The 15,936-nt window shown below is 36.2% G+C and overlaps 1 long non-coding RNA gene across 1 annotated transcript; it reads right to left on the bottom strand.

The window, feature by feature from the left end:
• Nucleotides 1-2,328: 2,328 nt before the first annotated feature.
• LOC145688843 (uncharacterized) lies at nt 2,329-13,133 on the bottom strand. The gene is made up of 3 exons (XR_014132002.1): nt 12,891-13,133; nt 5,755-5,891; nt 2,329-2,843 (listed from the first exon to the last, which is right to left on the bottom strand). It is a non-coding gene; the product is annotated as an uncharacterized LOC145688843 (long non-coding RNA).
• Between the last annotated feature and the right edge of the window lie 2,803 nt (nt 13,134-15,936).

The raw sequence follows: 15,936 nt of genomic DNA, 5'->3' as shown, positions 1-15,936 counted from the left end.
CCCACACCCTAGTATTGTAGTTCAGAAGATGACTGTACCAATCACCGAAAACCAAGCAGCAGAATCATGAGTTTACTTACGTCCCCCCTTCCCTCAACACACACAAAATAAGTTAAACTATTTCTTGAAAAGCTCTCTGTCACCTGCATCTAAGAATATATTAAACGATACGAAATAGGTATATTATATATTATTTTAGAATCTGAAGTGTGATTTAACTGCCATAAATTAAAACTAAGCATAATATGCACGCAAATGAGCTTAAATGAGTACCATACACATCACACGAAGCGAGCTACGCCAATAAAAAAATCACAGTCAATAAGAATTAATTAGATCTTCAGTCTATATTTTTAAATTGGTGTTATGTTGACGCTATGAATTTTGGCCTTCCTATACTAAATGTCTCTATGCCAAACTCTATACCCACCCAACACAAGTACATACTGATCATGTGTAAAGAATGTTCCTCGAGGTACATTGGAATGTACATGATAGGTACGTGAATAGAGCAATCATGTGAAATACACATGTAAGGAATAAGGTTACTTCCGCCCAAAAGTACGTGCATGACACATACCGAGGAATGTATCTATTATGTGTATATCACGTACCGTGTATGTACTTGACACATTTACTTGGCATTGGCATGTGCCAGGAATGTACTAGGCATGTCAGTAATGTTCCTTAGGGCAGTGCTATGCAACTGGGGGTGCGAGTACTTAAATACTAAACCCTTAACGCTTCATTTTTACGTTCGAATTTAGAAGCTTGTACTTTTAAAAAACGCCAAGCAACTAACTCTGAAAATATATGCCCTCCTCCGGCATCTGTGTGGCAATTTAACTATCTATTAAAATACTACAGTAACATTTACGAGCGACCGAGCTCTAACCTATAATCTTAGCATTCAAACCTTTGATTTACGGTTATTTGTGATTTCACGTTTATAACAAAGACAAATATTTTTAAAAGAGTGTAGTTTAAATAAATTACTGAAATAAATATTTTTCACAAAGTTTATCCTTTTAAATTATTGTTCAAAGGCCTTTGCCTTTAGTAAGCCTTCTCCGAAATACATGCAAATGAATTGTGCTGCCATCTTTGGAGCTCTTTTAAAATACACATATATGTTTCTCGACAATGAGATCTCAGAAACTACAGGCTCTAGAAAGATGACGTTGTCACTGATCGATTGCAAATTTCATGTAGATTGTCCAGTTCTAATTGAATATTTAAAAAACATGGGCACTATTTCTTTATTACATTTTTACGGGTACATTGGAAGTGTTGAAATTTCAAAAAAAATAAAATAAAACATCACATCCTAATCATTACACATTCCAACACCACACTGTTGTATATAGCGGTTGTATATGTCTCCGGCATTTGTTTCATAGCCAAATAATAATGGAAAAGGAAGGATAACCATTTCTCCAGTCTAAGATTAACTTTTTTGGGGAGTGTTTTTCCCAATAAGCACCATATATAACTGCCAATATATTAATTTTGTATGTAATGTATTTGCTTATTACATACTGCATGCAAGAAGAAAGAAAACATTGGTCGTACATGAATTAGAAACTCCAACCGGAAGTAGGCTCAAATCTTGCAAACGGTGCGAGATATTCAGAAAAATAATCGAAAAATCCCCCTTTATGATACCCCTTGGCTATTTTTAAATCAATACGTCTTTAACTTGTGTCTGTAAAGAGACATGTACAGATGTTGTAAGGAATGATAAGGCGATATATGCTCATATGCGAATAATGCGCTGTGTAGAGAGCGCAGGTTCAGCTAGTTTCTTGCAAAAATTCTTCAATCGAAGATTTATAATCGCCACTGATTTTCAATTTTGTCGATATTATCTTCAAATTCCACAGAAGGTGAAAGAAGAAGCTAAATCAGTAAAAGATGTTTCACCGGTTTCAAGCTTATTGCCACTGAAAAGCGACATTTCCTGAAGGATGTCTATATTATCAGGCTGAATTTCTTTAAGGAGTTAGTTTATACTTAAACTTACGTCTTCCCGAAAATTTTATTTAACGTCTAGTTTTAACGTACAGGTTTTGAACTAATTCTCTGCTGTGTAACGTCACAATATAACCATCAATGCTAATTTTATGAGGACAATTCTGACAGTGGGGTTTAGAATGTTACAACCTAGAGAACGCATCAAACGTCAGAAAATTGCAAAATGACACACACAATATATTACAATGTGGCTAAACTCAGAAAGTGGCTATAGAAGTGAAAAGCATATGGCTAAAAAGCCACTATTGGCTCTTTGGAAATTATGTGACTAACGACGTTCTCAAAATGGCCAGATCTCGTCACAAAGTGGCTAAATTGGCAACCCTAGTCGCAATACGAAGCAACTTACGCACAACCATGCCATGGTACATGGGGTATGTGCCATTCACATTCCTCACATTCCAGTGAAGCATGTAAAAGTACCTTTCAAGTGTCAGAAATTCCTCGAAAGGCACGTACCTAGCGACACGTGCTATGCATATGAAATGTACATTTTTCAAGTACCAGGTACGTAAACGGTACATATGGAACTTAAATGGCACGTTCCTAGAATGTACCTGGTTGGGTGGGTATATAAAACGTTTTTCGTCGAATCTGCAAATTGAGCAAGCCGCGCGCTAATGATGGGAGGCTGGTGATAGTTCATCACATAGGAAGACACTTTGAAATGCTAGGTGAGTCACAACACTTTCTTCCTTTTTCTGGGATTCATCCTTACTTACGGTCAAATTTGGTACCGTCTATGTAGTACCTGTGTGCGGCGTACCTTGAAATCATCTCGGTTGATAGCCTCCAAGCACAGTGGACTCCTAAAATAAAGCAATTGTTGTAAAATTACTATTTGTAGCATGTGTAGCAAAATTTAAAAACGAAATATCTCAGAATCAAGGGTAAGTCAAACGAAGCGTTTTATGCAGTTTTTTTATCTTACCTCAGGCTATCCAAAATACTAAAACATTGTTTCCTATACTTTTGGAAGTTATATACTAAATATCTTAATAACTATCACTCAAATTTGGTACGCTGAATAAAGTTATAGTGTAGATATAGAATTGAAACTATGATCCAAACTTAAAATAATGATATTACAGAACACAATAAACTTAACTTAGGATGAAAATGGAAAATGTAGATGCATGAGTATTACTGAGCGAAGGAACAAAAGTAACTCAGCTGGGTTACGAGTTTGACAGAGTTCATACACAGAAATCGTTCGGTGGTTTATATTTCCTGCTTCGACTTAAAAGATAAAGAAGATAAGCTCGCTTCAAAGAGAGTTAAAAAGAAAAAAAAAAAAACTTTTAAAGGATTTAATTTATTCTGAATTTTTGTTCAGTATTTGTAAATAAATAATGTAGAAAACCGACACAGAGCTTGCCCACTGGACTCTGGCGCCCAAATCCCAACTCCGCTATATGCATGCCTGCCATAAAGTAATAGAGATATAAACTTTTTTAAAAAAGTGCAGATTAAGCCTAGCTTAATATTTACATTTTTTTAACGATACCTACAGTATGGCGCTAAATTCGTCGTACAAAAGCAGAGGAGTGTTTTCTGAGAGTAAAACAAACAAAAAAGTTCCAATAAACTTAGGGCGAAAAGCCCATCGTTCACGTGTTATAGGCTCCCGAAAACATAAAAAAATCAATTCTAAAGGTCCATAGCTCTAAAACTATGGGACCTACCAAAGTCGGGTCAAGACTTCACTTAGGAACTAATATGTGCTCTATTCAAAAAATACATGGTTTAGAATCCTAAGGTACTCACGCAACAATTTTTATGGAGGTAGTTGGAGAGTACTTTATATCATAGGCCCGTAGTCAAACTCCTTCACGGGGGCCTAGGGGTCAACTTCGAATTTTCAAATGGGAACATGTATTGAAACATACCTCATTGAATAGTCCTTGAAATACGAAACAACTTTTGTAGGAGACAATTTTCGATTTGGGGCACCGTTTTCAAAATGGCCGCAAAAAGTCCTGTATCAGTTTGAAGTTGGCACCTGGGACCCCTTCACGGAGTTTCCTGGGGGTCACCACAACACCACCACTTGATATGATTTATCATCGTTTTTATCTCAGTTTTTGTTTCATCTCTCTATTCTCAGCCGTTTCTGATTTAGGCCTATAAGCACTGGACGTTTTACCTGATACAGACCCACTTTTTGCGGCCATTTTGAAAACGGTAGCCCAAATCGAAAATTGTTTCCTACAAAAGTTGTTTCGTTTTTCAAGTACTATTGAATGAGGTATGATTCAATACGTGTTCCTATTTGAAAATTTGAAGTTGGCCCCTGGGCCCCCTTGAAGGAGAGCCCTGAGGGTCACCAGAACAACACTATGTGATGCGCCCTATGACATTTTCCTATGTCAGTTTTTGTTTCATCTTTTTATTCTCAGTCGTTTTGGATTTATAAGCACTGGACATTTTATCTGAAACACCCTGTATATATCTTAAAGGCTAGTGATAAATAACACCAGCCCTCTGCTCCTATACCACCCTGTGATACCGGAGCAGGACGTTTGGGCGCGAGACGTTTGGACGCAAAGCCGTATATCTAAATAGGTTAATCTACTTAAATGGGTTATAATGTACTTCAAAAATAGAAACCGGATGATTACGTACTAAAAGCCTTAAAAATAGGCATTAATATCACTAAAACTCAAAAAATAACTGCACAACCTAAAATTAAGAAGTTCGGAAAGGTTAAATTTGATCCACATTTTCTTTAAAATGCCATGGCAAACAGTCACTGAAAGTCTCAGTTGCAACAAATGCTTAATTTATTTCTAATATTTTTTTTTGTATAATGCAGAAAAAAATGGGTCTAATTATTTTGTTTTTAGAATGATATATCCCAATTTCAGGAAAATCGGAGACAATGAACCGAGGAAATTTTTTTCAGCATGAATCTATATTGGGCTAAAATAAAATTTGCTGTAGGCATCCTACAACACCCCAAAGTAAACTTCTGTGAAGTTATCTTTACAATATCTCTAACGTAAAGGATATTCATAACTTCATAGCAATTCAATACACTGCATTACTGCTTATTACTACGTATTTGCAACACAGATAATTGGAAAGGAAACAACAGTGAAATCTAATATACCTATTGAATAATTTACTTTGTCTTATGTTACAATTACCATGACATTAACATTCCATGACGGAATTATGGGCCAAATCCAGCATTATTCTGCAATGTCAACAGTTTCAAAATTCTGTACGGCGAATTCTTTCATCAGCTTGAATATATTTTCTTCTTTCAGTTCAGTTGATTTTGAGTTTAACGTCCCGTGAACAGCTAGGCTATACAAAACGTGAACCTACTGATTAGCGTGGAATCCGAACCACGACGTGAGCTCTCGTCGGGAATTTTCTTCTTTTCTTGGTCGGATCGTCTTCTCGAAGCATTGCCTCGTGTCCTGCTTCTCTTTTTTCCTTCGAAATGCATCAATAAAGCGCCAAATCAACCAATGTCGTTCCTTTACGTTCGATATATTATAAAGAACAAAAGTTTGTTAATTTTGGGGTGTCATTGGCTGCCTACAGTAAATTCTATTTGACCCATTCTTCCTATTTAAATGTATAATTAGTGCCTATTTCTATGAAAATTTATTAATATTATAGTGTCTCAACTGTCTATCAATACAATAGAGTCTCAACTATATGGTTTAATGGGCATATCGAATAATAAAACATTCAATAAATACTCACTTCCTGAACTACCCAATACATAGCATAAAGAACACCATTTTCATTTCAAAACCAGCTTGTATTCATTTTTTCTGATCTCTCGGAACAGGTCAGTACTTAATAAACATTTCTTGTTTTGTACCATGTGTTTTAATAATCTATTATAGAAAAAGAAAATGCAAAAAATTAAAATATGTACAGTATTTTACGAATTTTAAGTCACATTTTTATAGTAACTAAAATTAATGAGAAACGTACATTGTTTTTAACTTAAAATAGATATCTGGTGCCTTCCATTTCAATTGAGGCAAAAATAAATAAATAAATAAAAAATAAAAGTGTACCATCACCATCTCAGATATTGTTCAAACTTTTTTTTCTTTAATAGGAACTAGACATGTTTTTAAGGGACCCGTATTTTTTTTTTTTTTTGTCGGAAAAAAAATTCCCACCAAGTAATGGGCCATCATGGACGGGGAGTACAATTCATGAATTGTAGAAAAAGTGGAAAATGATCAAATTCGGAGCCTCACAATTCAGCAATGGAGACATGTAGAGTTATAATTCTTGTTGTGGTATACACATAGGGATATGAATAAACTATATTTTACTATAGTTTGGTTTGCGCATGCGTATCTTTTTTGTACATAAATTAACAAATGAACGTAAGTTTATGTGAAAAGTCGAAGTTTATGCTTTTTTGAGCACTTCCGGTTCAAAATTTTAAATTCCGTTTTCACGGTTGGTAAGACCTAGTTACCCGCTTTCCCCCCCCCCAAAAAAAAAGGTATCACTTCTGTGTGCAGCAGTTTTATCGCAAAAAATTCGAGAAATCGTCAAATTTTCAAAAATCGTCATTTTCTCGAAAACAACATAATTTAAAATTCTTAAATTTTGTCAGATGGTTCAACTGTACATGAATAATAAACACACCAAATAGCATTCTCGACCAATGCTTCATGAATGAACTACAGCCTTTTTAAGTTAGCGAACTTTCGTTAACTTTGAAGTCACAGTTGGCAACAATGAAAACAACGAAATGTAAAAAAAAAAAAAAAAAAAAAAATGCTACCGCAAAGCATCGTGTAAAATTTCAAGATACAAATTCTATCTTACTGCATGTGGACTTCGCTTAAATTGGACTGTTATTCTGCAAAGGGAAGTTCAGAGTGATCACTGGAGAAACGAGCAAATCTCCTTCTTTACGGGAGTGATATATTATCATGAAACAACTTACAGTTTTGCTGTAATAAGCGATGACAAAACACACGATTCGGCTCGTACTCATAGCCATGAATAAGATTCTAAAAATACTCGAAGAAAACCGAAAATATACGTTATAGAAAAAGGTTCGAATACGTGAAAATAAGTGTCTACAATTTAATAAACCGTATAAGTGATTTCTGATGGTGCTGCATTCCACTTTAAAAATTGCTTTCAGATGTCCAGGATGCAGACAGATACGATAAAGCAATGGCTTCAGTGAAACCGGCCGTGGTAAGGGTCTCTGCGACGTATTGGGGAGAGGGGGGATAAGAATGTGGCAACACGGGAAAACGAAGAACAGATTCACAGTATTAAACTTGCAGAAAAATTCGTGAGTATAGTGCAAGTTCCAACTCCGGGTATTACTCTCGTCTTGTTGCCAAAAACCGAATTCAACAATTAAAAAAAAAAAAAGTGGGAAAGTGTGCGACCGGTAACTGGTATTTACCGAAGTCATCTTTGGCGTTTATGGCAGTAACGGGTCACCATGGACTAACTTCATGTTTTCCCCATGCCGAAAAAAATCTATACAGCAAATTTAGAATGTCTTGTGCTTCTACCCTCAAAATACTAACTTAAAAAGTCCGAAAATTGCACCTTGTAGCATGGATACCCACTATTTTGAAAAACGGCCGCCATTTTGAAATTTTATGCCGCCAAAATATATACAGCTAATTTACTGTCGTGCTTCTACTTTGAAAATTTTAACTTTGAAGACCTAAAATTGCGCTTTGTAGTGTGGATATCAGCGGCGCAAATTTGTCTTCAACATTGGGGGGACGGGTAAGACGGTATATATATATATATGCGATGTACAAAATATTTATGAAGGCAAAAAACAATGCTGAGGAGGATTACCCATGTCGGTCCCTGCGTCCTCCACAGGGGACATAATATATGACTATATTATTATTGCTTTATAACTTTAAAATCCGACTAGCAACATTGAAAACTATTTACAAGGGATGATACAAATATGATCATTCTCTGTAAAGTTTTCAATGTTGCCAGTCTGATTTTAAAGTTGTAAAGCAATAATAATATAGTCATATTTTATGTCCCCTGTGTGGAACTCTGGGACAACATGGGTAGGGGAGCAGAGTTGTCTTCAACATTGGGAGGCGGTCAGATTTGAGGCTTATTCTGGGAGGTATAAATTTCATCTCTTTCCGTTGTGACACTTGGACACAAACCATCACATTTCTTCCTAAAAGACACATTTCCAATCGGATTATTAAGGGGGACAGTTCCAAGATTGTAGGGGATATGTCTCCATCATCCCCCGGGATTTTCGTCAGTGGATATCAGCTATTTTTTTTAAGCGCGATATTTTGTAATTTTACGTTGGTATGCTGCCAAAATCTAAACAGAAAATTTAGAGTGTCTCTGGTTTGTATTCTGAAAATTTAAAAGACCGAAAGTTGAACACTGTGTGGTAAAGGCAGACAAACGAACAAATGTAGATCGAGTCATCCTAAGAGCCTCAGTGACGTTCGCCAAATATGAATACCAAATAGCTATATTAATTTAAAACAAAGACATAATTCATCAAAATGTCTTAAATATATTTTAACGTAAAATAAATGGTCTTATTGTTGAAGTTCACTTTCGATGCTTTGTGCATTCAATTACGGGAATTTCCCGAGCACTTGTTGCAAGACGGTTCTTTCCTGAAAATTAATTTAAAGCAATTAACAAAGATAGGCCTATAATTCATATTTTATTAAAGTAAATGTTTCAAAATGTCATAAATGAAATGAAATATCCTCCAGCGTAGATATATAGTTTTATTGTTGAAGTATTCACTTTCGATGCTTTGTAGGTTCAATTGTGGGAATTTCCCGAACACTTCTTTCACGACGGGTTTTCCCTGAAAATGCATCTTGCTTTACTGTACATCGAAACTTCCATTAATACTGAAGTTTGAATGCAACACTTGAAATAGTAAGAGTTACGTAGTCTTCGGAGCTCCGAGCATTAAGCTTCTTAATTTTGACAAGAATTTTTACGTTATTGCTAGTGTTAATTCTACAGAATGCTTATTTGAAGGCTAGCAACAAATGACTGAACTTAACTGTTGTTGTTGGAAAACCAAATTTTACTGAATACTTTTGTTACCATCAAAGGTAAGAAATAATACTAATAGTTTTACTAATGTATTTACATATTTACTGTTAGTACCGGCACCTATGACCTTAAACCCGTCAACATATGAAGGATAACGTCCCTCGGCTGCGCCGAGTCAGGAAACACACTATTCACGGAAAGTATTTTCTAAAATATACAATCGCTTACTTTACTTCAAATAGGCTATAAGCATAATCCACAAATTAATTTGTTCTACAATTATTTCAAGCTAAGATGAAGTTATTTATTTATTTATTTATTCAGTGCATTTAGAGCTTTATAATGGTCTTATGTTAAATATTGTTGTCTATCTTAACATGCAAGCATATAATTCGCCCAAAGAAGGTTTAAAATCTGATAAAAATAACTTTCAACGTGATCACCTTAGTTGTAACAATAATACACTAACAAAAAAGTCAAAAACCCAGGTGGGTTTAAGATGGGTTTTTTCAGGTGGGTCCAACCCGAAAAAACCCGGTGGGTTTTTTCGGGCTGGGCCCACTTGGGCAAACCCTGTCAGTGTATCGCATACACGACAATGGTAACTAGCATATCTGAGGATGTTTCATACTGTGACCAGAAAAATTTACTTCGAAATATCCCATACTGCAGCTAATTTAATATTATATAAGAATTTCGATACTCGAAAAGAAAGATCAACTGAGACGTGATAATTTATCCTGAATAACTGAGTCCTGCAACCAAGGAAGAGGGGTTAAAATAACTAATTGTCTATAACAGCCCAAGTACCGGCAATAATTAAGTGCAAAGAGCAATTACAAAGACGAGACGGCTATTTTTACCGCAAAACTGTACATCTGTTATTCCTTTTGCTTAATGTAACCAAGTAAGTTGGTTAACACCTTTTGACAATTTTCTTGGTAACTAAAGGTCAGAAGGTATAGCGTCGTTGGCTTCCCGCACTTGGACCTGCTCCTCACTGGGGGTGTGGTAAGAGGATAGCAAATCACCAGCCACCATTCACTGCATTCAGCGAGCCACGAGTAACCAAGCTGGCAACTCCCCATAAACGTCACTACAACTTTTCACGGGAAAGCAATGACGTTATACCTTCCGTACTATAGTAATCCAGGAAAAGGCAAAGTGTAGTTTCACTAAGTACTGCTCGGTTACTATTCGGCTACACGACTTCTAGCGTAGTTTTAACCGAAATTCGACTACCAGCAGCTAAGTTATAATTTAATTCTTACTCTGTACACGAAAAGAAAAAAAAAAGTTCATGTGGACCCGTGGTCAAACGTCTATAGTTCCACTACTGTGAGACAGATCCCAGTCGAGTCAACACATTACTTAAGAGCTAGTACGTGCCTTATCCAAATATCCATATTTCAGAATCTTGCGGCACTTACACATGAATTTTTATAGAGCCAGTAGAGGAATACTCAGAAAAGTTGAAGTGCTCATAAACTGTCTATTGATACGCAAGCACCGCAGAATTCTGAAACATGGGTATTTGAATAGGGCACATACTAGTTCTTAAGTAATGTCTTCCTTGACTGCGCTCGGTCCCACACTGAAACTATAGATTTTTAAAGTTTATATTCTTATGTCTTCGACAGTCTATAGCACCGAAAGTATGGACTTTTGACCACAGGTCCATATGAACTATTTCTTTGCTCTGATGTGACAAATCACCTCTGTAGGTTTGATGCTTTAAATTTTTTTACACCCTATATATATACCAGGGTCGGCTGGTTTAAACCAAGGTGGTTTAAACCTCCTGGTTTTTTCAAAAAAAAAACAACTGGTTTAAACCAAAAAACGAAAAATGTTCGTAAAAGTGTAAGTGTTTGTAAAATCTTGATGAACACACATCTGTGGGTTATCACGTTTCACTCCCATATATTATTCGTGTTATATTCAGACCTAAATTCCCCATTCATTACTCAAAAAGATTATACTACAAAAAAAAACTTTTTTTTAAGTTTATAAATGTTTGTGATTTTTTTGTAGTTGTTATTATTGTTATGTAACAGCAAACAAAGAAAAATTCTAAATATTGTTTCGTTTCAATGTTTACTATTGATAAAATACTTCGAAATGCCGTACTTTTTGTGTGTGTGTGGGAAGGGGGTTATACAAACCCCACGACAGGCATTTAGTGAAATGAGAAGTATTTTTGGTATCTATTTATGTATAAATGAATCTGAGCCAAAGTGGACACAAATAATTCGTATCTTTATATGTAATTCTATATATTAATTTCACTTGTGCAACTGTTTATCTTTTTGCTCTTCTGAAATTACTCTTGACAATTATATCAAGAAGCATGTAAAGATCAGTTCAACGTATTTTTATCAGGATTCCTTCGTGAGTGAGTCGGCAGGCGTATCGCATTTCTGGCCAATTAGTCCTGGTTCCGAGTTCAAATGGAGGACAATTTCTCTCGGAAGTAACTCGAGAAGCGGTTATATTGTTTACTGTAACGGTTAGTGACATAACCAAGAAGGCAGCAATCTTCTAGAACACAGGCCCGTCTTCCCATTTAGCTGTAATAAAAACAGAAAACAACGTGCCCTGCGGGGCACTAGCCCGTCTCCACTCGCTAACGCTCACTCGGCATTATTATGTGAATTAAATGTAAAACTTTGGTAAACAAAGAAACCAATTATTACACTTTTAGCCAAAAAGTAGGCGACGACCAACTTCGGAATAAATACCTGTTAGTGTGCTATTCCACTATCATCGTTTATGCGCGTAACCCCCGTCGCAGACGCGCCTGCTCCCTACGGGCGCACCGGTGTCACTCGGGCTTTCGTGCTGCACTCCTGCCCTGACTCAGTTATATAGCACTCGCGCTTTTCAGTGGCTACCTAGCACAAACTGGTTTGTGTTTTATGCACGGGTTAATTTACAACGCCCGCGGTAATAGTATACATGAGAACCCGCTGATCTGCGTTTCTTCTGTGTTCTATTACCACTTCTACATGAAATACCATAAATTTTCTACGTAGTGCAATAGTAAGAAGTATCCATGTACACAAGACATGTGATATGAGTTAAATCCCCTCCCCCCAAAACACACATAGATAAAGTACAAGGGCATTACACATGCAGATATAAAGTACAGGTCCGATCATTTTTATTTTCGTATTAGTCGATAAGTAAATAAAAGTGGCTTTGTTACCCCCTTTGTAAGTTTGTACATACTCAATGAATAATCCCCAAAAGTATGAGCGTCCTGCTCCTTCGGGAACTGATGCAGCTTCATGTATACTATATCCATTGCTTGCTCCGTTAACAGAAATACAAAGGGCTTAAGTTTAGAGTTGCCCCTCCAGGCTGAAGCTGCCCTTGGACTTCGCAACATACAAAAAACGGTGTTTAAAGTATTAAAAATTGTCACATTTCACTTAACTTTAGTACTCCGTGGGCTTCACAAAAATTTAAAAGGTTTTCTTCATTATTTTTGAGCATCCGTAACACCTGTTCACCATATTCGCCATATTTTACAACTACCATGCTGCTGAAACCTTCCGCGAATGCTTCCGCATCCGGCAAATAGTACTAAATTCCACATATCTTTTATCGTATTAAACATAACTCTCATGCCGAACTTACATTCCTAAACATCAAATAAAAACTTCAAATTATCATTTCTTACCTCATTTCTCCTGTAAATTTTCCTGATTTTTATAAAAAGCGGAGGGGTAACTCTAAACTTAACCCCAAAAAAGCTCTACCCTAACCTGAAAATGGAAGAAATTTGTCAAAGTTATATATATAAATAAATATACACTTACTTGTTTGAAATGTTAGCTTCTTTGCTTCTGCTTCCCTTCATAGTAGTCGTATGTACTACTAATGCTAAATGGTCAAATGTGTACCTCAAACAGAGGATTTATGATTGAAAAACAAAATAGAATAATATACAGGACACAATCGGGAAAAAGTGACACAAGTCAGGAAAAGAGTCAAAGTCCTTCTTTGCTTCACATACGTTTCAAACCTCAAACGAATGATCCACCCACAATCGTTTGTTTAAAACTCGCTGGTTCAAATCAGCGTTGCCAGACTGACAGCTCGGAATTATTCCAAAACGTGATCGAAATTATGCTAGATTCGGTCAAATTATGCTAGATCCTCATAATTACTAATTCAGGAGTTTATAAGAAAAAAGAACGAAGTTGAGATACGATACCGTAACTTAAAATACGCAGAGCGCAAGAATGCGTGGATAGAACTCAATACTTCACGCACCAAAGCTTTAACTCAACTAAATTAGTGCAGTCGTTGCTAGACTCAATGCCGTATATATCGTATAAATGAATGCAAAGCGTTTGTTTACATATTTTGAAAGAAAATTACCTAGCAGCATAAGCGGAGTTGGGAATTGTCTGCTGGGGAGGGGGGAATTTTTGGTCGGTCTCGGACCTTTCATTTCAGGAATAAAGATGGTCATGAAGTCAGAAATTAAGATGGTGAAATTGTCAAAAGGTTGGGGGGGGGGTGAGAATGGCCCCCACAGCTCCGACCATGCCTCGCAGTTAAAGGATTAGAAAACCCTGGGTGGAGCCACAAAAAAAAAAAAAGCCCAAAGTCGTTTTTAACTTACTTCGGAAAATAAGACTGCCTGTATGGTTTACCGACTATATGAATCGATGAAAGAGGCTACATTTCTGCCGTTCTTTTTCTTCCCACGACCAACTTGTTTCTCATCTTCAGGTTTTACGCCTTTTTGATAAACTTGCTGAAATTATGCTAGATTTGGGTAGGATGATAAAAGCAAGATGCTAGATCGTAAAGAAATGCAAATTATGCTAGATCTAGCATCATTATGCTAGATCTGGCAACGCTGGTTCATATACTTGCCCCTGGCGCTGCATACTACAGGTACTAGAATCACGTGTAAGGCTGCGCCTTTATTGCTTCCGAATGCGATTGCGAATGCGAATCAAGTTGCAATGTCTCTTTCAGCGCTTCAATGTGAAATATTTTTGCTTCAAAATTCGTACCTTAAAATCTTGAGAGCACGAAGAAGACGAATGCGGATAAATGACATATTTTGCACATTCAAAGGATGAATGGCATTTCCTTTGTGTGCAAAATAGACTGAATGTCTCTCCCTTTATTATTATGCTTTCGTGGTAACCGCTACTATTTTCACTTTAAAATAAATTAACTAAATAAAATTAGAGATTACAGAATCAATCTACTTTCTAAGTAACTTTTCTCCATGAGTAAAATGAACCCGTTTTTGCTACTTCAAACATATTTGTTAATAATTACATATATTCCTAAAATCATTATTTAAGGAACAGAAAGGAAATAGAAATTGAATAAAAAGTTGGAGTTCGTGTATTAATTAAATCTTCATATTTTAAAGACAAAACAAAGAAAAATATACATACCTTCCACTCCAAGTTCCTTGCTTACATCTGTCCATAATTTGTTCGCGACGTGTCGTTTGTGATAATCTGGATAAGCTTGGTTCCACAATGCAACTTTATCAAAAGCACAATTTATTAAACCATGAACATCTACTTCCATCCTAATTTTTATTTTTTATTTTATCTCCGCACCTTGCAACGTCGTCTGCTTTCACGCAAAACAAACTTTATTTCTCTCGTAGCGCTCAATTCCTCTGCAGACAAATCTCCTTCGCACGTATTCGGACGAACAACCCCAACAGGCTGGGATCATTCGCATCTTTTCGTCGTTTTTTTCACAATTTGCTAGTCGGAACTAGTAGAGGCCTCTCCAATTTATTTACACGTGCTGGGAAATTCGCATTCGGAAGTAATATATGCGCGGCCTAAAAGACGTCCACATTTAGTTCGGATTCCACGTTAATCAGTAGGTCCACGCCTCGCTGCTAAAAGGGACGTTAAACTCAATATCAACTCAACAATATATATATATATATATATATATATATATATATATATATATATATATATATATATATATATATGTGTGTGTGTGTGTGTGTGTGTGTGTGTGTCAGTGATGTGCCGTAAACTATAATTTTACGTCTACGCGATTGTCTACTGTAATCTATACGTAATCTACATTACACCTTTTCCCGTGTAGACTATGTAGACAACCACTATCAAATGTAAGGAGGAATTTCGTTGCTCGTTTGTTCATATTTCCTCATTCAGTTGTTTTGCTTCGGTGCAGCGAAAGATTAGGGAAACGACTAACATATAAAAAGCAGAGGGAATTATCTAATCTGTATGTGTACTGTGCTCTGCACATACCACTTCCTTAGATTTTCCACTTCGAGCACTGCTTTTATAATGAAACTTACAAAACTAATCCTCGCCTGTGGGCTTTCAGTCTTGAAGCTGCTGTATTTGCCAATTTTTTCTTGCATATTTTACAAAATGAATAATATTTTTCATTTTCCTTCATCAATACGAAACTAGGTATTCGAAAGTTACTATTCGCTGGTCTAGGCATTTTATTTTATACGCAATTTCGCAAGGTAACGACAAAAGAAATCTCCTTTATTGTCCACGACGCCATATTAAATTACGTGTTGTTGACATATTCTACATAGTCTACGTTGTTTACATTGTCTACACATAGTTGACACGTAAACGTAAACTATCGTTTTTTACGCGTAGACGCACATCTCTGGTGTGTGTGTGTGTGTGTGCTTTTGTGAATTTCTTCGCGTTTGTATGGTTAGCATAAATACGCCTTGAGCACGGGAGACCATGGTTCGATTTCCGGTGGGAGCTCATGTAGTTGTTATACCACTTTAAACTTTAGCGGAAACAAACGTAATAGTTTCGCAATTAAAGCTTATAATGCATTACTAAACACGTATTTACTTACTTT

The sequence above is a fragment of the Thermobia domestica genome, chromosome 7 (assembly GCF_964235325.1).
Source record: "Thermobia domestica chromosome 7, izTheDome1.hap1.1, whole genome shotgun sequence".
Classification (NCBI taxonomy): Eukaryota; Metazoa; Arthropoda; class Insecta; order Zygentoma; family Lepismatidae; genus Thermobia; species Thermobia domestica.
This window is presented reverse-complemented; position numbering and strand designations above follow the sequence as displayed.